The sequence below is a fragment of the Poecilia reticulata genome, chromosome 3 (assembly GCF_904066995.2).
Source record: "Poecilia reticulata chromosome 3, P_reticulata-male-v2, whole genome shotgun sequence".
Lineage (NCBI taxonomy): Eukaryota > Metazoa > Chordata > Actinopteri > Cyprinodontiformes > Poeciliidae > Poecilia > Poecilia reticulata.
The window spans coordinates 34,242,445-34,268,868 of record NC_088832.1 but is presented as its reverse complement, the minus strand read 5'-3'; the positions used below and the strand labels follow the sequence as shown (position 1 = coordinate 34,268,868).

Here is a 26,424-nt window from a genome sequence, read left to right as displayed (position 1 = left end):
CTCCACTCGAGGCCAGAACCAGATGTTTGAGTAAATGACCATCAGCTGGTTTCTCTACTGCAGCTCAACAACAAATATGAAACCATTTGGTCCCAGCAGTGATGTGATGAGAATAAATGTAAAAAATTAGCTTCATTTCTTTCGTTACAGACATTTAGCTCCACTGGCTTGGAGTGGCAACCTTTTCTGTGCAGGGAACCATTCGCTGCGTCTCATTGACGTCTTCTGGCTTTTCTTGATAAACTATAAGAGTTCAAACTCCAGTTCGTTTACCCAGAAAGCCCGGTTGGTTCGTTTGGGGAGGTGCAGACCAAAAAAAAAAAAAACTGGTCAAACACAGCTGAAAAGACGTTTTCCTTTAATTTATTCAGTAAATGATGGATGGATAGATGGATGGATGGATGGATGGATGGATGAACAGATGGATGGATGGATGGATGGATGGATGGATGGATGAACGGATGGATGGACGGACGGATGGATGGACGGATGGATGGATGGATAAATGGATGGATGGATGGATGAACAGATGGATGGATGGATGGATATATTAATAAATGGATGGATGGATGAACAGATGGATGGGTGGATGGATGGATGGATGAACGGATGGATGGACGGACGGATGGATGAACAGATGGATGGGTGGATGGATGGATGGATGGATGGATGGATGAACGGATGGATGGACGGACGGACGGATGGATGGACGGATGGATGGATGGATAAATGGATGAACAGATGGATGGATGGATGGATATATTAATAAATGGATGGACGGATGGATGAACAGATGGATGGATGGATGGATGGATGGATGGATGGATGGATGGATGGATGGATGGATGGATGGATGGATGGATGGATGGATGGAGATCATTCACAGTTTGGTGCCAACAGTAACCAGGTAGCTGAGGAGTTCCACCTGGGCGAGTCGCAGCAGGAAACGCTCGAAGCTCCGCCCCCTCCTGGGTCACCGCTGTTGCTAAGCAACGGATCAAACACTTTCATCCAATCGGTTGCATGCTGTGTGACGAACAGATTGTGTTGCGTCTGTTTCTTCTCTTCGTGGAACATAAACACATTTTGAGCGTTTCTGCCATCTTGGGTATTTTCCAGAGAAAATCCGGAGCGTCTTCAGTTAGTCATGATGTCGAGTTTGCTGGGCGATAAATTGTCCCAGAAGTTATCGAGATTAAACGATCACATTGTTGATCTGAAATCGTTTTCATGTGATATAACAGCAGTGGCACAAAAATGTTCTCTTTAAGTTCTAATGAGCATTTAAACACGGGATATTTTAAATATCCAAAATAAATAAAAACAACAAATGAAATGAATTCAGATTTGAGCTCCGTGACTCTGTGAAGTTCCGGTGATGCTTTCAAAAGTTTAAATCGACCAATCAGACGCCAGCCTCATGCAGACCACAGGTTAATCATCCAACAGAGAAAAGAAATGTTGAGTGAATCCACAGCAGAGAAATTCATCTCTGCTGCTTGACCTCTGACCCGACAGGAAAACTGTGCAGGTGTTTCTGTTTCCTCTGAAGCTGAGAGGAAACGGAAACGTTTCTCGAGCTGTCGGTCAAAGCGCCTCTTTCCTGACTCATCAGCTGGATTTGCTCCGATGAGAGCTGGCAGAAACGGCAGAACGTCCTCGTTGGTTGTTTTTCCTTCTGAAGACGTGCGAACCTTTGATCAGTGTAAGAAATTACAGAAGCAACTCGCTGCTAATCTACTCTCCGGGAGAGTAGAGGGAGTCGGATGATTAATTAGTCCGGGCCGCCTAATTACCCACGCTGCTCTGCAGACTCGCTGGTGCATGACTCGTCCTGTTTGGTGTTTTTACGCCGTCGATATCGAAATGCAGGAAACACAGTGTAGCATTAACTACTCATTAAAGGCACTTTAACGACAACAAATTGGAGGCTAAAGAAACGTCAGATTAGCGAACTGCAGGCGGCTCTGCACAACGTTTTCACGGCTCTCGCACACGCAGACCTGAAGTTCTCAGGCATCTAAAAGTCTTAATGTGACCAATCGTTACTAAGGACGTACAAACTGTCGTCCATTTTCACATTTCACTTATTCACTTATATACATTTACTGCTTAGGACATTATTTATAAAAGCTCAGACTTCATATCAACCTTTCCTTACTGACTAAAACGTTAAAGCGCCTAAAGCAAACGGTCCAACTCGGAGTTTACTTGGTTACACGTCAACACGGATCAGAAATGAGTTCTGGCTGGTCCAGGTTGAGGTTAGCTTTCCAGAGATGCTCCCCGAGTGGCAAATGGACCCAATCGTACCCGGATCGGTTGGAAACTGCAGACGAAGTCCAACTGCAGGACGACTCAGAGACCCACTGAGCCGGAGGTGCCATCAGAACGGAGCAGTGATGTAAAGGAACCTGGTCCAACGAACCAAAACCACGATTTAAAACCTGACGGTAAATAACACAGACTGTACGTTGTTAAAATGACGATGGCTTTCTGGATCTTTCTCAGAACCTTTCTAGAACTTATCAGCAGTCTGGAAATGCAGAATCTTGGAAAGGATCAGTAAAGTATTCCTCTAGTTCTGTTAAAAATCCGGGTCAGTAACCTAATGGACCCCGAAAAGAAAGATCCATATAAGTTCAAAGGACTTTTAGTAACTTTTTGGGGAAAAAAGTACTTTTTACTTTAACTGGAGCAAAGCAATGTTGAGGTAGTTTTACTTTGATGCAGTTTTTGGGGCTCCGCCCCTCTGGGCCGATCCGATGTCGTTTCCCACACAGCTGCTGTCGGCTGCAGCGATTAGCAGCTGCTTTGCATAAAATAAATCAGGTTTCAGACGGAAGAGGAGGAATTTAAAACGAGAAGAAATGAGCAGTGTTGAAAGAATTCGCCCACGTTGAGAGGATGTTTGGGAACATGTAGAGGTTGTTCGTCCTAATGAGTTTGTTTTGCATCTGGTGCGGAGCGGGTCATCCTGCTCTGCCCACCAGGAGCAGCAGAACAAAGTTCAGGCCCGTTCAGCGGCGGCCCGGTTCTGTGTGGGAGCCGCTGGGGAGGAGGAACCGTTTCAGATCCTCCATGAAAACCAAATCACTTCTATCGGAAAACTTTATTCTGCAGCAAGTGAAGAGGAACTGCATGAACGTCTTCAGTCCATCGGTTTTACAGTTTAGAGACGAGAAAAGGCAAATATAGAAACCGGATCAGAACCATCCATCCATCCATTTTCTTTACACCCTGGTCCCTCAGTGGGGTCGGGAGGGTTGCTGGTTCCTCTCCAGCTGGTGTACCGGGTGAGAGGCGGGGTCACCTGGACAGGTCACCAGTCTGTCGCAGGGCAACACAGAGACACACAATCATGCACACACACACTCACACCTAGGGGCAATTTGGAGAGACCAATTAACCTGACAGTCATGTTTTTGGACTGTGGGAGGAAACCGGAGTACCTGGAGAAAACCCACCATGCACAGGGAGAACATGGAGACTCCATGCAGAAAGACCGGGAATCGAACCCAGAACCTTCTTGCTGCAAGGCAGCAGCTCTACCAACTGCGCCACTGTGCAGCCGGATCAGAACCAGGAAATATGAATTATTGTCAAATTTTCCACTTTATATTTTGCTCCTCAGATGATGTAAATTTTAAACACTAACTAATTGATCATTTGACAGTAACTCAGTGCTTTTGCCTGGGTAAATGTTTGGCACTCTGCCCTCCTCTCCATGCCGGCTGTAACCCGAATTCAAGGCAACAACAAAAAAAAACAAACAAACTGGCAAATGCTCATTTAGTCCAATTCAATTAAGTGTACAGGAAATCCAATTACAGTTTGTCAGCACTAATCTGGTGGCTGGCGTTCTTCATAGTGTTGTTTGCCAGCGAATTATTGCTCCTTTCCAAGCTTTGACTCCCATTAAACCCTTGTTGATGCTGCACATTCAAGAGGCCACAGGCGCTAATTCAATTAGACAAATCCAACCTCTGGAGCGCGCCGCGCCGGAGGCCGGCCGCCGGATGGAGAGGCTCTGGTGGCTCCTTTCACCTCCTCAGCTGTCATTCCTGCAGAAACATGAAAGCATAATTAATGTTTTCTGGGGTCTGAATCCACTAATAGATTCAAGGGCGCAGCGAAGAGCTGAAGCATCAGAGGAGAGCGGCGGCTGAAACGAGCTTTAGGAGGTTCCTGGGATTAATGACAAACATGTTTACTGCTGCGGTTACAGTACAGAGAATTACTAGCAATCTAGTCACAGACCAACAAGTAGATTAAATAAACATTTTAAGGTAAATAAGATTTAATAAAGCTCACAGTAGAAATATAAACCAGTTTAAAAACTTCAAACTGGAGCTTATTGGGAATTATCTTGTGTAGGATCAGAATTTAAAATACCAAAAATGCTTTTGTTGATATTAAAAATGTGTAAATAATGTCATTTAATGTGGGAATAATTTAAGATTTAAATGTTTGCAGGTTGGTGAGAGGAGCAGGAAATCATAAGAGCTTACATTTCCAACTTGCTTCTTTTCAAACTAATTATGTAAAACTGCATGATTACTTGTTTTGTTATTTTTTATTGTTTGTTCAAACTAAATAAAATATTTAAATATGATGGAGTATTACAGCCACACTAAGAAGAGAAATAATAATAATATGTCTTTACTCTTGTATTATTTCAGCTTTATTCTTATATTATGACTTTATTCTCGTACTTCTCATGTGACGTAACTGGCAGCCATCTTGGTAGGCATTTGCTATGGAGTTGCTATGACAACAATAAACAAGCTACAAACTTAGAACTGGCTCTCGCCTCATTCTTACCTATCAACAATATAAACTCATCACAACTATTACTAGATCATAATTTCTCAGTTCTCTACCAACCCCTATGTAACACGAGGATAAATATCAGATATTTATTGTTGCTCTTACTGCCAAACTAGCAAAATTAGCTTAGCTAATGTAGCTTTTATCAGCTAGCCAGAACCTTGTTGTTCACCTGAAGAGTTTGTTCGTCCTTTACAAGCCACAGAGTTCAGGCCTGAAGCTCTTCCACGGTAACTAATGATGTCATAGTACGAGATCGGCGACAGTTTCTCCACACCGTCTGACATGTTTCCATTCTCTGTCTCATACGGGTCGGTCCCGACGGCAGCCATTTTGTTCATGCATGTTTCTTTGCACATTGATCATTGATCAGAAGTGTTGATGTATTTTCTTGCACGTGTGTTTGCCTATCAAGATGGCACGGATCATTTCCAGTTTAGTGAAATATGTATTTGAGTTACATTTTCACATTTATAGACTTATAGATGGATGTTTGCTTGACGTGCTTCACCTCTTTGATTGTTTTTAGAAAGTTTTCCAGAAATATCTTTTGGTTTCATCGATTTTTACCCCAAATCTACAATTTAGTGGCGCTAACCTCACTGCAACAAGCTGCTGCCCCCTGCTGTCCAACCTTTTTATTTGTTGTTTTTATTTTTGCTAAGTAAGTAGCTCCCGCTTTGCGTAGATGTTATATTTACTTGACATTTTAAAACTTTGAATTGACTTGACAGTTGAACAGAAACAGAGCTGCTAAGGGCGTATTTTAATTTGCTCCATCGCAGCGTGTGTGGGCGGCGCCGCGCAGCTGCAGGGTCGGACGGATCCTTTGTTTGTCTCACGTCTCCTGTTGACAGCAGCGGGGGAGCCTGGTGGGAGAGAGGCCACAGCAAAACTAATTCCCTGTAAAATTAGAGGTTTCTGCTGCCTGAAAATTGTTCAAAAACACAGCCTGGTTGTGAAGCTCCGGGGCTGAGAGAAAACAACAGGAGCACCTGGTTGTTGTGTTATTTCCCCCGTTTTGGAGCGAATGAGTCGCCGCTCCCACCTGACCGACAGGAAGCTGACGAAGCGCTCCGCAGGGAGTCGGCCGGCCCTCCACAGAGGAAATAAATGCTAATCATCTTTCATCCGAGCCTGGTTTGTCTGTGTGGAAGAGGCTGTGCTGTCAGGATGTTTCCTGAATGAGAATGCAGAAATGTGGGCTGCTGTTGTAATCAGCAACACAATTTCCCGCCACAACCTTGATGGTGAAGGACCTGTGAAGATCACCTCTGCCCTCCTTTGATGTTTCTTTCAATTGCTTCCTCCTGAAGAGCAAAAACTCCACGAAAAACAGAAAGAAAACATGTTTAATTTACTGGCTACTTCCCCACATTAACTCTCTGTTTTGCTTTTTTGGTAATAATTAAATATTTCATATCAAGGGCAGTTTTAGATAAACTAAATAAATAAATTAATCAGCCTTCTGGATGAAGGCAGCTGGATTTGTCGTTTGGTTCGGTTTGAATGCATATGTGAACGCCAAGCGGACCAGAGACCGCTCCAAAAGCAGGAAGTGGACTACAGTGCAGGGCATTCTGGGTAAAAACAACCAAAACAAACATGCTAGCCTAGCGCTAGCTAGCGCGAGAAATGGCTCGTGGTCTTTAGCCACTAAAATCTCCATTTTTGCTTACATTTTGTGTCTTCAGAGGATTTTGTGTCGTTTCCTTCAGTGGTTCTTGGTGCAGCGCCGCCACAGGCGAGGAGGAGTTAAATCAAACTAACCTGGTGTCTCAATAAATGAGAAATTAAATTTAAATCGCATGTGAATTAGTTTGACTGAATTATATTCAGCCATGGTGCCGACGCTCATCATCTATCAGCCAATCAGAGGAGACGTCTTATTCAGGCGTTGGCGTAACAAGCCCCGCCTACTTGGGAGTGGCTACGTATGCAACGTTTTGGGGAAATTATAGTCGGCCATTTTATAGAGGAGCGATGGATTCAACACTTTGGAACGACTCACAGCTTTTTATGATCTGATGTTAGTGAGCCAGCGCTACATTGTCCAAAAGAACCAAACAAACCGTCATCCTCACACCACTTCCTGTTGTCTTCTTTGCTTTTGACTGTAGTAACATCCAGCTGTTGATCACGTGACTCGTGATGCAAAAAAAAAAGTGTTTGGATACGACTGAAAAAATCTCCCCATCCCAGCGCAAAAACGGGAGTTAAAATTGGCGTCTTATTAATTAACGTTAATACAAACACAGACAGTGTTGGACGAGAAGCCAGGAGTTCTGTTCCAACATCAGTGTCTGACCTCATTTCTGAGGAAATGGTCCAAAATCCCCATAAACACATCAAAAATGAATGTGGACGTCATATTATGGGATATCAGCTCTAGAATGAGATGAGCTGATCCTTTGTGTATCAGGAGATGAGCGGATAGTTTTGGGTTAGTCTGTTGCTATAGCAACAGTGTATAAAACGTACCTCTTATTGTTTTAATTAAGCACAACTCATTTGTTGACGTTTCAATTTGCTGTTTTTAAAACTAATTCTGTTTTTTTTTTCGTGTTATTTTTATTCATATCTGAAGCCAGTCTGATTAGCATTAATCACCGCCGCTGTTGTTTTTAATGAATTATCAAAACTTTTCTTTTTAAGTTTCAAGTTAAATGGATGGTTTTACGTATTTGCCAAAATCCTTTTAAACCCACAACTTGTTTTCTAAGAAACCAACCTGAGCTGGATGCAGCCCTACATGAATAACACAACTGCGGCGGCCCAGAGCATTAAAACGATCAATACTTTTATCATTTATGACAAGAATCAATAGTTCTGTCCCAGCGCTTCTCTCCTGAATATTATTTCCAGTTACTCTCTTTCTTTTGTGGGACCAAATGAGGCTTCCCCGAGGTATCGGTGTGAGAGGAAGCGCCTATAGATCGATGGGAATCGATCGGCCTCATTATTCCTCTCCATCGATCGCGCACCTCGGCCATTAACGGCTAAATAAAAACCAAACGGTCAGAGTGTCCAACGTCAGGACGCTCCGCTCCGCCTGCCGTCTCTTTTGTTGCTGAAAAGCAGCGGAGCGTCATCGACCTTTTGTTAAAGTGGAGGTTCTCTTGTTTGGCCGCTGTGGGAGTTTTAGTCCCGGCAGAGACGCGGAGCTCGGAGAGGAGGGCAGGAGGCCGGCCGGTGGGTGGCGCCCGGAGGCCGGCCGGTGGGTGGCGCCCGGAGGCGGCACACGTCGGCGCGGAGCTCTGAGGAAACAGCGGAGTGACGGGGAGGCACATGAACAGGGAGGAGGGCGATTCTGCCAAAAACATCTGAGATTTTGAGATCTCAAAATTTTAAGTTTTTTTTTTTTTTTTTTTTAAAGCAAATTCTTTACTTTTTAAGCTCAGAAATTTTCTAGATAAAGCAAAAATTTCTGAGCTCCAAAAGTAAAAAAAAAAAAAGTGAGAACAGAAACTCGGTAATTTTGAGATCAAATTTTCTAATTTTGAAATGCAAAAATTTCCAATTGTTTTGTAGACAATTACTGAGATTTATTTTAAAAATTCTGATTTTTTTCAAGCTAATTTTAAAGGTCAAAAATTTCCAAGTTTTTTCTAGAAAATGTATGAAGTTCGTCTCTAAATTTCTGATTTTTTTACTTGTAAATTTACGACTGTTCAACTCAGGCGCGGAGCTATTGGGGGGGCAGCTGTCCCCCGGCCCGGGCCGGATGGGCCCCCAAGGGGGTCCGGGTCTGCAGTTGCCATGGAGGGAGAAATGGTTTCAAGTCGCTTTAATGTCTGATTATAAATGGAGAAAGTGCGCCCTCACCTGTTCAGAAAGGTGTATGTGAGGTTAAAGTTACTGTCCCTCAATGGAAGATGTAGTAGTCAGTCCCAGTGACTGTTTCACTCACGGTTTAGCCAACGTGCTTCCTGGGTAAAAATTAAACCAGAAACGCCCCTCCCCTGATTCACGTAAGGGGCCCGGTCATTGGCTCCGGTCATTGGCCCCGCCCCCCAGCCCGACGGTTCAACTTCACAAATTTTTGCAATTTTCTAGAAAATTTCAGAGTTTTTTCAAACAACTTTTCAAGCTCAGAAATGTCCATGATTTTTTTTTTTACGTGAAATTACGTTTTTTTTTTTTTTCTAACAAATTTTCAAACTCAGGATTTGGACAAAGTCGACGACGTCAGGACGCTGTTGACAAACATGATATTTTGATGTCAACAAACAGACTGAAATAATAGAGAAAACAAAACAAATCTGTGTGCATTGTTTTCTAAACAGCCCACTTCTACAATCCGAGTCAATAAAATGTTGATATGTCTTTAACTTGGTGGAATTATCTTTGCATATTTCTGCATCAGAAACGACAGAAGCTCCACGTCGCCGCAGGGCTAAATGTATGGGCTTCTGTATTCCTGCTGCAGAGTTTGCATCATTTTTGCAGTGAGATAAAGCTGACAGCTGTAATATGTGACACATTCTCCACTATTCCTGCAGTGTTATGTGTGCAGCAAGATAAGAAGTTTAATTTGAGATAAATCTGAGCAGCACAAAGCCACTTTAAGGTGTGGGGAGTCGGATAAACACATCTGAAGATGGGGAAGGTGGCGATAAGCTTGACGTGTTGCGTCGTGATCTGGCTGGAAAAGTAGGAGATGATAAGAAACATGAAAGGAGAGAGACTCCGGGGCCGATTCCTCGACAGGAAGCGTGTCACCGGCGGAGATACTGAACATCCCCAGCGATGGAGAAGCTTTCCTGCTGGGCTCAAGGTGACAAACGAACAAATAAAACCCTGAAGAAAGCGACATTAAATAACTCACCAGCAAGAAAACAAAACACAAGATGTTTTCTTCAACAAATTCACGAGCTTTTCTGCTGTTGTTCCAACTCAGAGAGCAGATTAGCACTTCCTGTTTGCAGCTGGACGAATAAACTGAATCATTTTTAGTCTTTTATTCACCTTTTTTCTTTTGATGCGTAAATATAGAAAAATCTAAAATATTTAAATCTATTTATGCTGATTTAAGTTGTTTTTTCATTGTGATATTGTGCAAAATGCAATATCACAATGAAAAGTTAAATAAGAAACACAAAATCACGTTTGTTCATACAATAAGTTATTAAAAGTCATGCATTGCCATTTCCTGTCGTCTTCTTTGTCGTCTCCACCAGTAGAAAAATCCGGTAGACAAATTTTGTTATACAATGTTTCATTGTTAGAATAAGAATAAATATTCTATTGTATTCTTCAGGAAAAATAAGTTTTAGCTAACTTATTTATTTCATTTTGTCATGATTTATGTTGACTGAAGGCGAGCCAGACGCAGACAGGCTGAAGCAGGAAATGGATCTGAAGAAATAATAAAATAATAATTAATAAAAACAAAAAACAAAACTTACAAAAAAGAACAAGGGAGCACAGGGAGCCAGAGGAGAACAAAAAACAGAAATCCAGGAAAACTAGACAGTGAGATGGAGAATGTTTTGTTTTCATGCTGGTGATCATTACAACACGGATCAAATGATTGGATTGATTAGATTGCTAATTAGAAACAAGTTGCAGGTGTGAGGAGAGAAAGTGGCACAGGGGCGAGGGAGAGCAAAATATGACGAGACATAAGGACCATAATAAAACTAGACACAACAAATAAACATTAACTGGAATCACTAAGAAAGACCAAACTAAAGCAGGAACAAGAAAGAGACAAAAGAACAAAATAATAATGAATCAATAAATACCCAAGATCCCAACATTTTGAGATTTGTTCTGATTTTATAAACACCTAGTCAATAAATAGCTGTAAATCTCAGACTTTTTGAAGCATAAACAGGCTAAAAGTGCATCAAAAGACGGATTTCAGATCCTGTTTGATTTGTTTGGTCTGATCGTGCTGCAGCCCAGGATTAAAAATCAGAGTAAACATGAGGCGAGTCGAGTTAAATGGAGTGTTTTTCCTAAAGCGGTCGGCGGCTTCGCTGTGAGTGGCATCCAGTTACGGACAGCAGCCTGATTGGTGCTGCAGGCGGGGGGCCTGGCGTCCAGGCAGACAGCCGCTAAGTGATGGAGCTGTAACCTGCCAGGGTGGGGAAGCCTTTACACTTTGAAAGAATTGCTTTCTGCACAACAAGCTGTGATAAATGAGGCCTGAGCGGGGCGTCGGCGGCTGGAGCTTAAATGGAGAAGTTTGACTTGTTTCGGTTCTCAGACGCTGAAGAATCAGGACTGAAAGCTAAACTTTTCATTCTCTAACTTTGTGAATCCCACTTTTCATCGGGTTATTTCCGTCTAAAAGTGCTTGAGACGTTTCTGCAGAACGTGGGCGAGAGGCCGCCGACCCGCCGACAACGCTTCGCCTTCCTGTGAATAATCTCCATCTGTTGTTTTTGTTGGTTCCCAGTTCGCAAGCGGCTTCAAGGATTTTCACATAAACACATGAAGTCGAGATGAGATGCTGCTCTGTGGCTGAACGACTAAACCTGCAAACTGTGAAGCGTTTCTGGTGATAAATGTTGGAACCAACAAACCCGTTTTACTTCACTTCTAAATTAAATCCAATGTTATAAAGAACTTAAATTATTGTACAGGTTTGCTGTACAACTCTTATTAACCTGTGTCACCTCCCCACCACCTTCAAGCTAATTTGGTGCTAATCCTCTGCTACATTTGTGCTGCAAAAAACTTAGTTTGTGCTGCTTTTTAAAGGTATTATTGAAAGTTTAAAGGTCAAAAGGTCAACCAGTCCCCCCACTTCACTGTAATCCAACAACATTGGTGCAGACATAATTGACACCCATTTTCAGAAACTAACAACTTTGCTGCACAGAAAATGCAGCATTTTTTTTATTTATGCTGCTTTTGCTTTGAAAAACTAAAGTTTAAAGGTCAAAAGGTCAACCAGACTCGCCACTTTAACCAAATCAAACTAAATTGGTGTCTATATTCATTTTAATGATGTTAATGAAAGTTTCCAGAGGTCATGAAAGGTCAACCAGCCCCACCCCCAATATTTACAAAATGCTGGTTTGTGCTGATAAAATGTCCATTTGTGCTGCTTTTGCTTTGCGTGTATATATATATATATATATATATATATATATATATATATATATATATATATACAACCTACACCCAAGGTGTAGGTTGTGCAAGGAGGCCCCTGACACAGTCCAGCACATAACAGCAGGGTGCAAGATGCTGGCAGGGAAAGCGAACATGGAACGACATAACCAAGTGGCAGGCATAGTGTACAGGAACATCTGTGCAGAATATGGACTGGAAACCCCGAGATCACAGTGAGGAAAAACCCCCAAAGGTGGTGGAGAATGACCGAGCTAAGATCCTGTGGGACTTCCAGATCCAGACAGACAAGATGGTAATGGCGAACCAACCGGACATTGTGGTGGTGGATAAAGAACAGAGGAAAGCCGTTGTGGTGGATGTAGCAATACCAAGTGACTACAACATCAGGAAAAAGGAGAAACTGGAGAAATACCAGGGCCTCAGGGAGGAACTGGAAAAGACCTGGAAGGTGAAGACCACAGTGGTGCCTGTGGTCATCGGGGCCCTCGGGGCAGTCAGTCACCCCCAAACTGGAGCAGTGGCTCAAACAGATCCCAGGAACAACATCAGACATCTCAGTCCAGAAATGTGCAGTTCTAGGCACAGCCAAGATACTGGAGGAGATATATATATATATATATATATATATATATATATATATAAATTCCCTTCTCACCCTCCGCGGGTGGTCTGTTTCATCCTCTGAGCTCGGGTCCTCTACCAGAGGCCTGGGAGCTTGAGGGTTCTGCGCAGTATCTTGGCTGTGCCTAGAACTGCACATTTCTGGACTGAGATGTCTGATGTTGTTCCTGGGATCTGTTTGAGCCACTGCTCCAGTTTGAGGGTGACTGTCTGCCCCGAGGGCCCCGATGACCACAGGCACCACCATGGACCCTTTTCCAGTTCCTCCCTGAGGCCCTGGTATTTCTCCAGTTTCTCCTTTTTCCTGATGTTCTAATCACTTGGTATTGCTACATCCACCACAACGGCTTTCCTCTGTTGTTTATCCACCACCACAATGTCCGGTTGGTTCTCCATCACCATCTTGTCTGTCTGGATCTGGAAGTCCCACAGGATCTTAGCTCGGTCATTCTCCACCACTTTTGGGGGTGTTCCCCACTTTGATCTCGGGGCTTCCAGTCCATATTCTGCACAGATGTTCCTGTACACTATGCCCGCCACTTGGTTATGTCGTTCCATGTTCGCTTTCCCTGCCAGCATCTTGCACCCTGCTGTTATGTGCTGGACTGTCTCAGGGGCCTCCTTGCACAACCTACACCTTGGGTCTTCTCTGGTGTGGTAGATCTGAGCCTCTATTGCTCTGGTGTTTATATATATATATATATATATATATATATATATATATATATATATATATATATATATATATATATATATATATTTTTTTTTTTTTTTTTCAACTTTATTTTCTTAATTTTATGACTGTAATATTATCACTTTATTCTTATATTAATTCAACTTTAACTTTATAATAATAATAATAATAATAATACATTTTATTTCAAATGCGCCTTTCTGGCACTCAAGGACACCGTACAAGAGTAAAAAATAGTGACAGAAACAAATAAAATATAACAATTAAAAATAGATAGAAATAAATAAAACAAAACAATGTATCTATATAAAATCTATGTAAAATCAGGCAAACCAATTGTGTCATGTGGAAAAGGCAGATCTAAAAAGGTGTGTTTTGATTTCGGATTTAAAATGTGATAATGACTTTATGTTTCTAAGACATGGTGGTAATGAGTTCCAGAGGTGGGGAGCAGAGCGACTGAAAGCTCTGCTCCCCACCATGAATCCATGAAACCTAAAAAAATACTCGTTTTTCTGCAGTTCAGGCTGAAGGACTAAATCTAAACACTCAACTTTTCACTGATTCTTCTACTCAGAAGAATTTTTTACAACAGATTCTCACTTTGATTCAGGTCTAGACTTTGACTGGGCCACTTTAACACATGATTCAGCTTTGAGCTAAACCATCCCACTCCGTCTGCACAGTTTGGACCCAGAATGAAAACCCAGGAAAAGCTAAACAGTTTTTACTGTAACAAGTTTTTAGCAGTTCTGTTTCAGGTCTGACTGTAAAGAAATGACTGGCAGGAAACAGGAAGTAGTGATTCACCTGGCGGAGGTTGTTCACCTTGAATTCCTTTACAGTGATTCAAACCTTGATGATCTTTAATCCTCTGCAGTATAAGAGAGGAATTTGGCAGAGCGACTGAAAGCTCTGCTCCCCATGGTGGTGAGACGGGCAGGATGGAGGAGGATGATCTGAGGGAGCGAGAGGGAATGGCAATATGAATAAGATTTGAAAGGTATGGTGGGGAGAGATTGTAAAGGGCCTTGAAAGTGTACAGAAGAGTTTTGTATTCTCTGCTGAACTTGGTGGGCAGCCAATGGAGTCTCTGCAGGACAGGAGTGATGTGGTGCATGGATGGGGTTTTGGTAATGATACGGGCAGCTGAACTCTGGACCAGTTGGAGCTTATGAAGAGATTTCTGGGTGAGACCAAACAGAAGGGAGTTGCAGTAGTCCAGGCGTGATGTCACAAGACAGTGAACAAGGATGGCAGTGGAATGGGGAGTAAGGGAGGGGCGGAGGCGGCTGATGTTGCGTAGGTGAAAATAAGCCGAGCGGGTAATGTTATTAATGTGAGACTGGAAAGACGGGGTGCTGTCAAGGATGACACCCAGACTCTTTACCTGAGGGGAGGGAGAAACGGGACAGTTATCAATTACAAGACTGAAGCTTTTGATTTTGGCCAGAGTAGATTTAGCACCAATGAGAAGAACCTCTGTTTTATCACTGTTAAGCTGAAGCAGGTTTGAGGAGAACCAGGATTTTATTTCAGTCAACTTTATGACTATTCTTATAATATTATGAACATATTTTCAAAGTGTCACGACTTTACCTTTGTAATATTATGACTTATTTATTTCTTTATCGTTTAATTTGTCTTAGTATGACCTTAATAATCTGTCGTTGTTTGAACCTATTTCCACCTGTTTTCATCATCTTGATCTTTATTGATTAGAATTTGTAACTTTGTAAATATAATGAAGCATTTATGATCCGTTAGCATCGACCCGACGGAGCCGCTGACAAACCCGAGGCGTCTTCGCTCCTCATTGATATCCTGAGCTTCTGTAACCGTCCTCCTTTCTGACTCGCCTCCAAAACAAATCCATGAAACCTAAAAAAATCCTCGTTTCAGGGGAGAAATAATAATAATAAAAAAAAGAAACGCCTGCAGCCAAATCCACATGTATGTACTTTGTGCTCATTGATCCTCCGAGCGAAGCGGCGCAGCAACGTGGGAGCTGGAATCAATGGAGCGGGAAATTAGCCCTTAATTAAGATGTATTTGTATTCTAGTCGCCCTTCGCCGCCGGAGGAGCCACCTGTGTGCATACAAACCGCAACCTGACACAGGAAACTACATGATTTATGAGGAAATACGGATTAAAACCCCACATTTAGAGAAACGCAAATAAAAATCATGCCTGGATTTGTTGGTTTGTAAATGTGTCTGTTTGCAGCTAAAAGTGTGTTAAAAATAACTTTCATAGCAATTTCACAAAGAAAGCTCTGAAAAGTGTGGTGTGCATTTATATTCAACCTTCCTGAGTCAAACATTTTGTAAAATGTTTTTCTGCAGTTCAGGCTGAAGGACTTTCCAAATTTAAACACTCAACTTTTCACTGATTCTTCTACTCAGAATTACATTTTTTACAACAGATTCTCACTTTGATTCAGGTCTAGACTTTGACTGGGCCACTTTAACACATGATTCAGCTTTGAGCTAAACCATCCCACTCCGTCTGCACAGTTTGGACCCAGAATGAAAACCCAGGGAAAGCTAAACAGTTTTTACTGTAACAAGTTTTTAGCAGTTCTGTTTCAGGTCTGACTGTAAAGAAATGACTGGCAGGAAACAGGAAGTAGTGATTCACCTGGCGGAGGTTGTTTACCTTGAATTCCTTTACAGTGATTCAAACCTTGATGATCTTTAATCCTCTGCAGTATAAGAGAGGAATTTGGCATTGCCAAAAAGGCAAATGCAGGATCCATTACAATAAACAATCCTGAGTTACTGAATGAAAACTTCCTGTTAGCATGGCGGCTAGCTGATCACTGCTAGCTCTGAGTGGCTGTTTCTGACTGAGCGGAGTAATTATGCAGAGCAGGGAGGAGATCGATTATTTTTTAGAGATTATCTGTCTCATGTTAGGACGGCGAAAGTTTTAATACGTATGTAAAATGTATTTTAGATGCTGCAGCTTTAAGCAGAGGTTCGGTGTGAGAGTCACTACCAGGTGGAGCAGAAGCTGCGCTCCGTCTGTGAAATATTACTACCTGTAGCGTAGCAGCGGTTCAACAGCGAGAGCAGAACCAGCGTCTTACATCGCAGCTCCAAGACTTAAATAATTTTGCGGGTTATTTGTTTAGCTTTCTGACCGTCATGCTAATCCGGGTGAGTGTTTGTAGCTGTGTGCTGCTTTGCCTGCTATCTGATCCTCCATATGTCTTTTTACTGCAGTGAGTCTCGATGTAGCCAAACTCCTTAAGTATGGCATTGTTTTTATGTCGTATTAGCTTCGTCGTGTTGATGCATTTTGACCCGCTTCAATTTTCCACCGCAACACGCAAACTTCCCCATTCACTCAGTGCGTTATAGTTATAGTTCCACATCACTTAGGATTTGTTGCTGCGCGTTTGTGCAGTGTGAAGGAAAGAGGAGACCAGCTGCACAGGCAGGCTGAGAAATGAGATGCAGGTGATCGGTATCGGCAACAAGAGCCAATGATCGCCGATCACCGATCATTCACTTTTTCACGAAAATCGGCCGATTATGATCGGTGGCCTATCGATCGGCACACCTCTAATGGAAACCATTGAAAATTAAATTTTAAATGCTGGAAACCATAGAAAAGAATATCGGTTGTTTCAAGCTATTACTGTCTGAATTCTCTCCCACTGTTTTTACGTTGCACCGATTCCACACATTATTTTAAAACTAAGCTAAAATCTTATTTATACGCACAGGCTTTTAATTTAATTTCATGTTATGTTTTATGTGCTTTTCATACATGTTTTGTGAAGCACTTTCAGCTGTGAGCGAGTTCATAAGGTTGATTGACAGCGTTAAGACCTGCCTCTTGGCTCTGATTGGTTGATTTTGGTTCATTTCTTCAGGAATAGCTCAAGAAGGAGATGGATTTTTTCAGAGATTATCCGTCTCATATCATGCCGTCACAATACAGTGAATGTTTTGGCAAATACATAAAGAACATATTTTTAAATAAAACTTACTGCAGCTTTAATGTGTTAGAAGTTCTGCAGTTTGTCCATCCTGCTCTGAATATCGAAATGAAAACAGAGTGAAGGAGAAAATGGAGGAGGCAGAATAAAGTGGAGAGGAAGAAGGTGAGAGCGCAGCAGGAAGTGATCAGTGTCGGATCTTTACCTCCACTCAGACGCTGCGGTGCAATCAGAAAGCAGAGCTGCTTCTCTTCTCACGCCACAGGGGATTCTGGGAAGTCACGCTGAGCGGCAGGGGAAGCTGGAGAGCGAGAGGGAAGCGGTCAGACTGGACGCCTGCGGCCTGGAGACGGAGGGAAGGAGTTTAAACAGCAGGTCTGGATCTGGTAGTTACTAGTTACATTTATTCAGTTATGTTCACTTGAGTAAATGTTTTGGAAAAATGTACTTTAGGTTTCTGGATACTCTATATCCAGAAACTTTATCAGAAACAGAATGAAGAAAAAACACATTTTAAATGAAAAAATTAGTTTTCAGCAGTTTATGCTGTAGTGAGACCTCTTGTTTATACGCCATCTTCGTTGTTCCAATCCTGTTTTCTGTCTGCTGAGGCGTTTGGACGTCAAGTGAACACAAGAAAAATACCATTTATCATTATATACATATATATAAATATAAAAACATTTAGAAAATGTAACATTTTTAACTAGAGTCCCAGTTAAACGGCGTTTCAACCACAAACCTAGAGGTTGGAGTCCTGGTCAAACGGCGTTTTTGACTAAAGTCCCAGAGGGTTAGAGTCCCAGATAAGGACAGGGGGGTGTCGCCCCCCCCTGGTTGAAAAGGGGAGCCGGTTCTAATGTTTTTATCTTTTTTAATCTTTTTTTTTTTCCAAATCTCTTTCTTACTGTTTATTTAACGTCACATGCTGTTTTTTTATTATGTAAAGCACTTTGAACAGCCTTGCTGCTGAAATGTGATGTTATTGATTGATTGGTAAAATAAAAAAATTATAAGAATGATGTCATGAAATTATTAAAGTCGAAATAATAGGATAATAAACTCATAATATGACAATAATTAAGTTGTAAGAGAATAAAGTCATATTATTACAATAATAAATACAAGATAATATTATATATTGTATTACAATAAAAAAGTTGTAATATTACAACTTTATTCTCTTAAATTTGAGACTTTATTCTCTAAATATGTCTTTATTTTCATATTATTTTGACTGTATTCTTTCAAAGGTCATAATATTGCAAGAATAAAGTCAAGATAATATCTTTATTCTTATAACATTTCAACTTTATTCTGTTAATTTGATGATTTTATTCTTGTGTTTGACTTAAATCTTGTGGTTTTTCAGATATTTATTTGCATTATTTTGTCTTTGAAATACCAGAATTTGCACCCAGTAAACGGCCAATTGAATATTTCTGTCAGTCAGATTACAACATTTACAAACGTTGCTCCAGGTGTTACAAATATGCAGTTACTCAGTTACTTCAGCATCTGTTTAATTAAACACTTTTTAATTTAATTTAATTTAATGGGCTTCTTAATTTCTCTACTTTTTCTTGAGTGCATTTGCTGTTTGACGGTCAGCAGCAGCGGCCTCTGCATCCTGCTCATCTGAAGCCACATTCATGTGTTTTGAAAACCTGCAAAGGATCAAATGATAATTTCATCTTTCACTCTGAACTAAAACTGCAGAATTAGGAATCCAAACAGGCGCCTTCGCCTCAAACGGTTCTCCATGTTTGAACTTCAAACAGCAGCTGGAAGCATGAAGAACCACTCAGCTGATTCCTGCAGCTAGCTTCCCACAGAGTTACCTGAAAAATTAAAAGATTTAAATATCGCTAGCGGCAAACAAACAGAGAGAGATCATAGAGATACAAGTCAGTTCATCCATATCACAGCGTTTCACAGCAAATGGCTCAAAGCACTTTACAAAAAAAAGTTCATTTTAATCCAATTATACAGGCAGTTTCCAAACCTACTGCACAAAACGCACCAAGTTCAGTTTATTATTCAAATTAGTTACAAAGTTTTCTAATTAAGGAACCCAGTAGATTGCACTGAGTTAGAAACTTTTGCAAACTAATCTGACTAATAAACTGAACTTATGAGAGTTAAACACTGAAAGTATCATTTATTAGAAAAAAACAAAGAGCAACTAAACCTCAAATCAACTTTTTTACAAGTAAACTTTCTAAAATTGTCATTAGAGGTGCTATCTTTACATTACTGTTCAAATTCTGAGATTTTTGTGTAAATTGTATTTAATTCTGCCATATTTTGTGTAAAACCGTCTCGGTGCTGCCCCCTATCGGTTGAACGGCGGGTACTGCAGGCTCACTTTCCTGCTGGCTCCTCAGTGGGGAGTCAGATGTGTGACTAGCAAGTAGAAGAGTTTAATCTGGTTTAAATGATGCAGTCATTCAGACACAACATAGAACTATGTAAACAGAAACGACCAGTCTAATGAAAGTTTCAGACATTATTTCATTTAATTTGTGTAATTTAAAACATTTTCTTTAATGCTTCGTTATTTTTCCTCCTGCTTGGATTACATTGCGTATGAATATTTCTGTATTAACAAACTTGCCTTTTATTTTTTTCTGGTTTTGGTTTTCTCCTCGCCCTCCGGAGGCCAGACTGGGTGGATTGTTCTGGATCTTTGTCCAGTTTTCCAACTGAAAACATTTCCTCTCCCTTTTCCATCTGAAAAAAAAAAAAAAAACTTACGCTTAAATAAAAAAAAAAAAAAAAAAAAAACATGTTGATGCATTTTATTTCTTCACTAAATAATAGAAACCTTTTAAATTGTAGCCCTTGAGCAACAAAACACCACTATGGTAAATTGAATATTTTGCTGGAGGGCAACAGCAAACCAGGAAGCGGTTACCATGGCAACGTGTGTGTTTAGGTGCAGACGACCGCTCAGCGAAATGTTTAATTTTTAACCATTTAATGTGTTTGACGTGGGCTGCAGTGACGTTTGGGATGTTACAGAACGGTGAGAGTGAACTTTGACCTCGACTTGCTTATGATCTCCAGGTGGTTTCCTCCCGTTTATGCAGCGAATTTTGCGTCGTTTTGTATCAATTTACAGAAGAAGAGGGTAGAGATCCCACTGGCAGCTGAGCAATAATGAAGACAAAGAGCTGCAGGGATATTTACCAGAGAAAAGGAGAACCAGGACGGTGAAGGTGAAACAACAGAGGCAGGTATAAAATAAAGCAGCGATGGGATTTCCTCCCTCATTAGCCGCCTAATTAATCCACCTGGGCGCAATTCAGCCTCGGTCTGAACGCAGCTGTTCAGTTTCTGTTGGATTAAAAGCACCTTTTGGAAAACAACCTTTAAGCAGGTTTTAAACATATTTTCATCAAACCCACATTTCCGCATTAAAGGGGAAGTATTATGCGCTTTCCAGCCCCACAGTTTAATTTTACAGCACAGTGTAAACCTGTTTATATCTAATATGACTTTAAAAAATGGGACTTTGTAATTTAACAAGCATCTGTCTCCTTAAAAAGGCTTTAAAACATCAATCTGTGGGGAATTAATCTATATAATGTGTTGCGAGAAATACATAAACCTTTCACTAATATTCTAATTTATTGAATATGGCCATAGTTGATGATTATTGGCAGTTTTTTCTCTTTTTTCAGGTTTATTTGTAAAGCACATTTTAATAGCGAGGCAGTTCTCAGTGCTTTACATCATAAAATCTCAAAATAAAATTAAGACACATTTGATTGTTGCAGTAATCAACGTGAGTAAAGATAGAAGACTGTTTTTGTACCTGCCTTTATGTGACTCTGAAGGTTCAGCTGAGTCCAAACGCAAAATCTTACCAAGTATTTTTAGAGCAAATATTTTAGAACAATTGAAATAAGAAAAACTAAATTACAAAAAACAACGTTCCAGCAAGATGCAGAAGCTTCTTTTAAGTCAATAATTCCTGAATATTCCTTTATTTATTGGGCCCTGTCATAGCAATGCATTATGTTATCCTGCCTGAACCGCAGCATGCACCCCCACAACATATCAAAACATGCGGCTCAACCCTGGGAGGGGCTTTTACTTGGATTTCGAGTAACCATGGCAACATAATTAGTGAAAACAAGCCCAAATCAAAACAAATTTAAACAAATTGTTTTAATCTGAGACACTTAAACTTTGAGTGTCACTGCAGGGTGCATTCACGCTGCACCCTGCAGTGACCCAATTCCGAATTTTTGGCAATTCCGATTTTCTTGCCGGGGCCGTTCACACTGCCAGTAATTGCGATCTCTCTGCGTTCTGCAGTGTAAACGGGCAAACGAACTGAAAGTGTGAGCTGTTCACACTGCCATGAAAAGATCGGATACAGGTCGCATTAAGTAAAAAAAAAATCGGAATTTAAAAAAACCCAATTCCTGAAGTGACCCAATTCCGATTTTTTTTAATTAATGCGACCTGTATCCGATCTTTTCATGGCAGTGTGAACAGCACAGGTCGGATTCTTTTCCGAATGTGAACCATATCCGATACGTATCCGATTCAAATGCGACCATAACGTTCAGGTCGCATTCATCCGAACTGAACGTCACTGATTCTCAACAAATCTCACTATTCTGCTCCTGATACGAGCAAGTGGGAAGAAAAACAACAACCATGACGGACTAAATTTGCTGCTCCTGCCTGATAACAACTTCAAATATATAAGCTAAGCTACACCGTTAGCCTCCATGTTTACTTCCGCAAACACTGAGCTCTTCTTCTTCTTCTCATGGCGGTTGGCAGAACACTGAGAACGCTGACGCTATGGCGCCCTCTACTGCGCATGCGGGACACTTTCAGGTGGTTTGCCCGTTTTGACTGCAGAACACATACAGGTCGCATTTACTGGCAGTGTGAACGGCCCCGGCAAGAAAATCACTTCAGGCTGCAGTGTGAACGCAGCCTTAGGCTCAAAACAGAGATGAACTGGATCCTGTCTCTCACTCACACATGACAGTTTTCAGAGAGGACTGGGTCAGTGGTCATTAATGCACCAGACACAGACCTGCAGCGGTTCTAGATGGGGGCCAACGGGGAACCAAAGAAGTTATACTAAATACATGTCTTATACTCACTCAGTGGTGGATTTTTTAACCTTCACAATTTCGCTTTAACAATGAAATAAAAACCACCGTGCTGCACTTTTAGCTGCTGTGTCGGATCACGCTTTCCATCTGCAGGGATCTGCACCTGGATCTTTGGCTCACTTATATCAAATGATGAAATATTGCTGTTTTTTTTGTTTTGTTTGTTTGTTTGTTTAAAAAAACACTGACTACGTTGGCCCTCGTGGTGAATCTGGTCCAGAACCGGCCTCCAAACCTAACTCCTTTTTTGTATAAATGATTCTGGTAATATTTAAAATACCAGAATGTTCACATAACTTTTATACTTTTGGCTGTCTGAGGACACATTTTGAGTATTAAACCAGGTGTTATGATCAGTTACTCAGTATTTGAGTAGTTTACCAAATACTTTTTACACTTGCTTAATTAAACGTATTTACTCTGATTGGAGTATAATTTTGGGGTACTCTAACCAACCTCTATGCATGAATGATTGATTTCTCTATGGATCACTTTTTAAAATAATGTCTGTGGCTGCAGCGGGCGTCCCACCCCATCAGAGGAGGACGACGCGCCGTGGGGAGCGTCGCTTACTTTGATTTCTGAAAGGTGTGGCAGCAACTTAGCTTAATGATTTAGTGAATATTATGAGCAAGTACAAAGTGCAGGCAGGCAGCACAGGTGAGCAATGAAACTAGAACTCAAAGCCAGGGGTGGAAATTAGCACCCGCCACTGGCCAAATGCGGGTAGAAATATTTAGTGGAGTGTAAATTGGAGAAACGTACCCAACACTGTGATGGGTTGATAATTTGAACAGGAAAAAAAAAAGCTGCATTCAGGTTGAACGTCTGTCCAGGGGAGGACTGACCGTCTGGACTACAGACTGGTGCATTTACCGTCCATATCTGGCGGCTCTACGCTGTCATGATTTCACAAAACAAAGTATCTTAACTATAATTTTTATCGACAGCCCATTGGTTGATTTTATTGACGGACATTGGGCTTATCCAATGAAATCTCTTGCTTCTCCTTGGCCCGACCCTCCCCTCTAAGGTTATAAATAGAGCCATTTCAGCAGCTAACGGTTAGCTGCTAACGGTTAGCTGCTAACCGGAGTCCGAGAAAAGTGAGAGGATAGGAGACGGGGCGGGTCAGAAAAACTACGACCACAATAGCTAAAAAGCACATAAGACCATTCAGAAAAATGTGTCAAACTAACCGATATGTTTACCACACAAACTTTGACCGCTGGAGCAGATTCAGTAGCGGAGAAGGAGGGAGAATTAACGATTCAGGGGCTTTATTATCGTCGGAGGTGGATGATTATAAGAGAGACCAAGAGACCAGGGACGGACGGATTGAGGAAGAGTTCAGATTAGCTGCTGCTGCCCGGTAAAAAGGAGTGAAAATGTTCATAAAGAAAAGGTTTCATGCAGGCCTGGGGGTGTGTGCGTGCATCCGTGCGTGTGGCGGGCCCGTCTCGCAAAAGGTTCGTTTTTGTGGCGCATCTGTATCTTATTTTGAAGGGATATGTAAATATTACCATAGCGACCAGAGTCAGAGCGTTAGCGCGGTGGTCGAGGGGAGAGGAGTAGAGCTTGTGAGTGTTCAGTCTGGTTCACACGGCACGATTTAAGAATTATCGGCCGATTCTCCAAACCTCTGTGACCACACGCGATAACAGGTTCGATCAGTTCGTGTCTCCAGCCACATGGAAGGAGCAACACGCCACACGGACCGATTCCACTCACGAACATCCCGATTCCAGAGGATAATCCAGTAAAACCCCAACATGCCATTGTAGCAGAGTTATTTATTTAATTTTCTTTGTGAACCTTCTCAAAACTAATTTTCTTTGAATTGACATGTCTGTTATATATTGTTTCTGTTTTATATTACTTTTATTTATTTTTTTGTTCCTAGTGTGCAAAAATCCATCCTCATCTATGAACATTTCTTTTCCTTTGTTTTTTTAAATTGTATTTTATTTTGGTGGGGAAGCTTTTATTTTCTTACTTCCTGTTTTTGCGTTATATCCTGTGTGTTCCCGCTGCCCTCCTCAGTTCGCGCCAAGCTGCGCTGAGGAGAGGTAAGCGTTTTTCTGTTTGCGTATTAAAATATTGAAAATATTCTAAAGTATGTTGTAAACTCATAAGTTTATATATATATATATATATATATATATATATATATATATATATATATATATATATATATATATATATAATTGTTTAATTGTTTTATGTTTAGAGCAGCACCTCACTGGGCATTTAATTCCCACGTTTGTAACGTCTATTAAGTTTTCCTTGCCAAAGTGATTATTTTGTGTGTGTTTTTTTTTCAATCAAACCCAAACTTCATCTATTTTGGGTTTGATTGAATAAAACTGAAGATTTAATGTATTTTTATAAATAAAAACATGATTTGGGTCACTTTCTATCTGACACCACCTGCTGTGCATATAGTCAAATTTTAATGCTGTGATTTAAAGCAGATTAGAAAAATGTAGTTTTATCTACCAGAAAATTACTTTGTGTTGTTTCATTTGATTTTGTTCTTTAATTTTAAAATTTTATGATTTTATAGTTGTTTAACTCTGTCCTCGTATTATTTTGATGTTATTCTCAGATAACTTTATAGAAAAATATAATATAAAACAGCCATAATTTTATGACTATTCTTGTAATATTGCAACTTTATTTTACTCCAGGAGCTGCTGGAGTAAAAATGTTCTTGTTTTGAACAGGAATTAAATTATCCTGATTCCTGACCCCGGTGTGATTCTTTCGACCTTTTATCAACCGCTGCACCGTAAGTCAATTTAGAATAACCAAAACATGGATGACTGGCAGCGGCAGCCCTCAGTATGAACACGGATTTACAGCGAACGCTTTTTACAAGGTAAGGAGATTAACGTTCATATACTTTATAAGCAAGAATGATTAGAAAGATATTAAATATTACATTACGGGGCGCCTCCTGAACCATTAGTAACCATGGAAACAGTGCCGCACCGTCATGTAGCCTAGCATGTATGGAAAAAAAAAACGGTTGGCTTCTCGTCTTTTGTACGTTTTTAATGCGGTTTAAGGGGAAACGCTGTTTATGACGGTGATAATAAATCATGTGGCATGAATTCAGGTAATTTGATCAACACGTCAGGAGGTTCGGAGGTTCGGGTCGGTTTCTAAGCTAGCTGTTTCCAACTTTGTAAATCCCGCCGACGGTGAGCCCCAACCAGGAGAGTTACAGACACATTAGTTTGACTCAAACAAGTATGACGTGTTGAGACGGGGTATTTCTACCTGTAGTTCGTTGTCACCTCTGACCTCACAGGTCCTTAGAAACAGGTGTTGTGTTTACCTGTGCTGCCCGTAAATCCAGTCAGAACACCGGAATAAACCGGAATAAACTGAAAAAACAATAATTTCAGTCGCTCTCCTCCCAACGTCCGTCATGGCGCCTGAAGTGACCCAGCTGCAAAGGGTCAATAATATGGGAAAATATCTTATTGAACTAGTCATTTTTTAATCAATATTAAGGAATTACTGACTTTAAACAAGCCGACTTTAAGATATTGGCACGAGAAGCGAGACTAAAAATATTTGGTAATATTTTGCATTTTTGCAGCGTAGAGCCAGATTTCAGCTTGATCTCTAGTTTCTCGCTGTAGTAACTGAAACTGTGCGTTGACTCTAGATGGTTCCTCTTTGGGTCCAAAGATAATAACTCCAGTTTTGTTTCTGTTGTCAGACGTAAAGCTCAGTATTAATGGTAGCTAATGTTACTTCCTGTTCCAAGAGGTTTGGTTCAGTGGGAAAATCAGGAAAAGAAAGCGTCAATTCCTGCAGGGACGTGTCTAAACAAGCAGATGCAGGAAAGTTCCTGTTGATCGCTGAATTGCTTCCTGTTGTGTCTGGAGCTGACAGGTTCTGTTAAGTCCGTTCAGATCAGCGCAGTGGGACACCAAGCAGAACCTTTATATTCACAGCCAGGCTGTAAAAAAAACCAAACAAACAAAGTCCGCTTCATCCGGGCCTGCGGCTCTAATTATCGGGGCAAACGGCGAGCGGGCAGAGCGCGGCCTTCTGGGAGGTGTGACTGCTTAACGAG

General features: G+C 41.1%; 1 long non-coding RNA gene across 1 annotated transcript; it reads right to left on the bottom strand.

Annotated features, from left to right (window-relative positions):
* Positions 1-777: 777 nt before the first annotated feature.
* Positions 778-25,726, bottom strand: LOC103462990 (uncharacterized). The gene is made up of 3 exons (XR_001776429.2): positions 25,617-25,726; positions 17,390-17,527; positions 778-4,064 (listed from the first exon to the last, which is right to left on the bottom strand). It is a non-coding gene; the product is annotated as an uncharacterized LOC103462990 (long non-coding RNA).
* Positions 25,727-26,424: the final 698 nt, after the last annotated feature.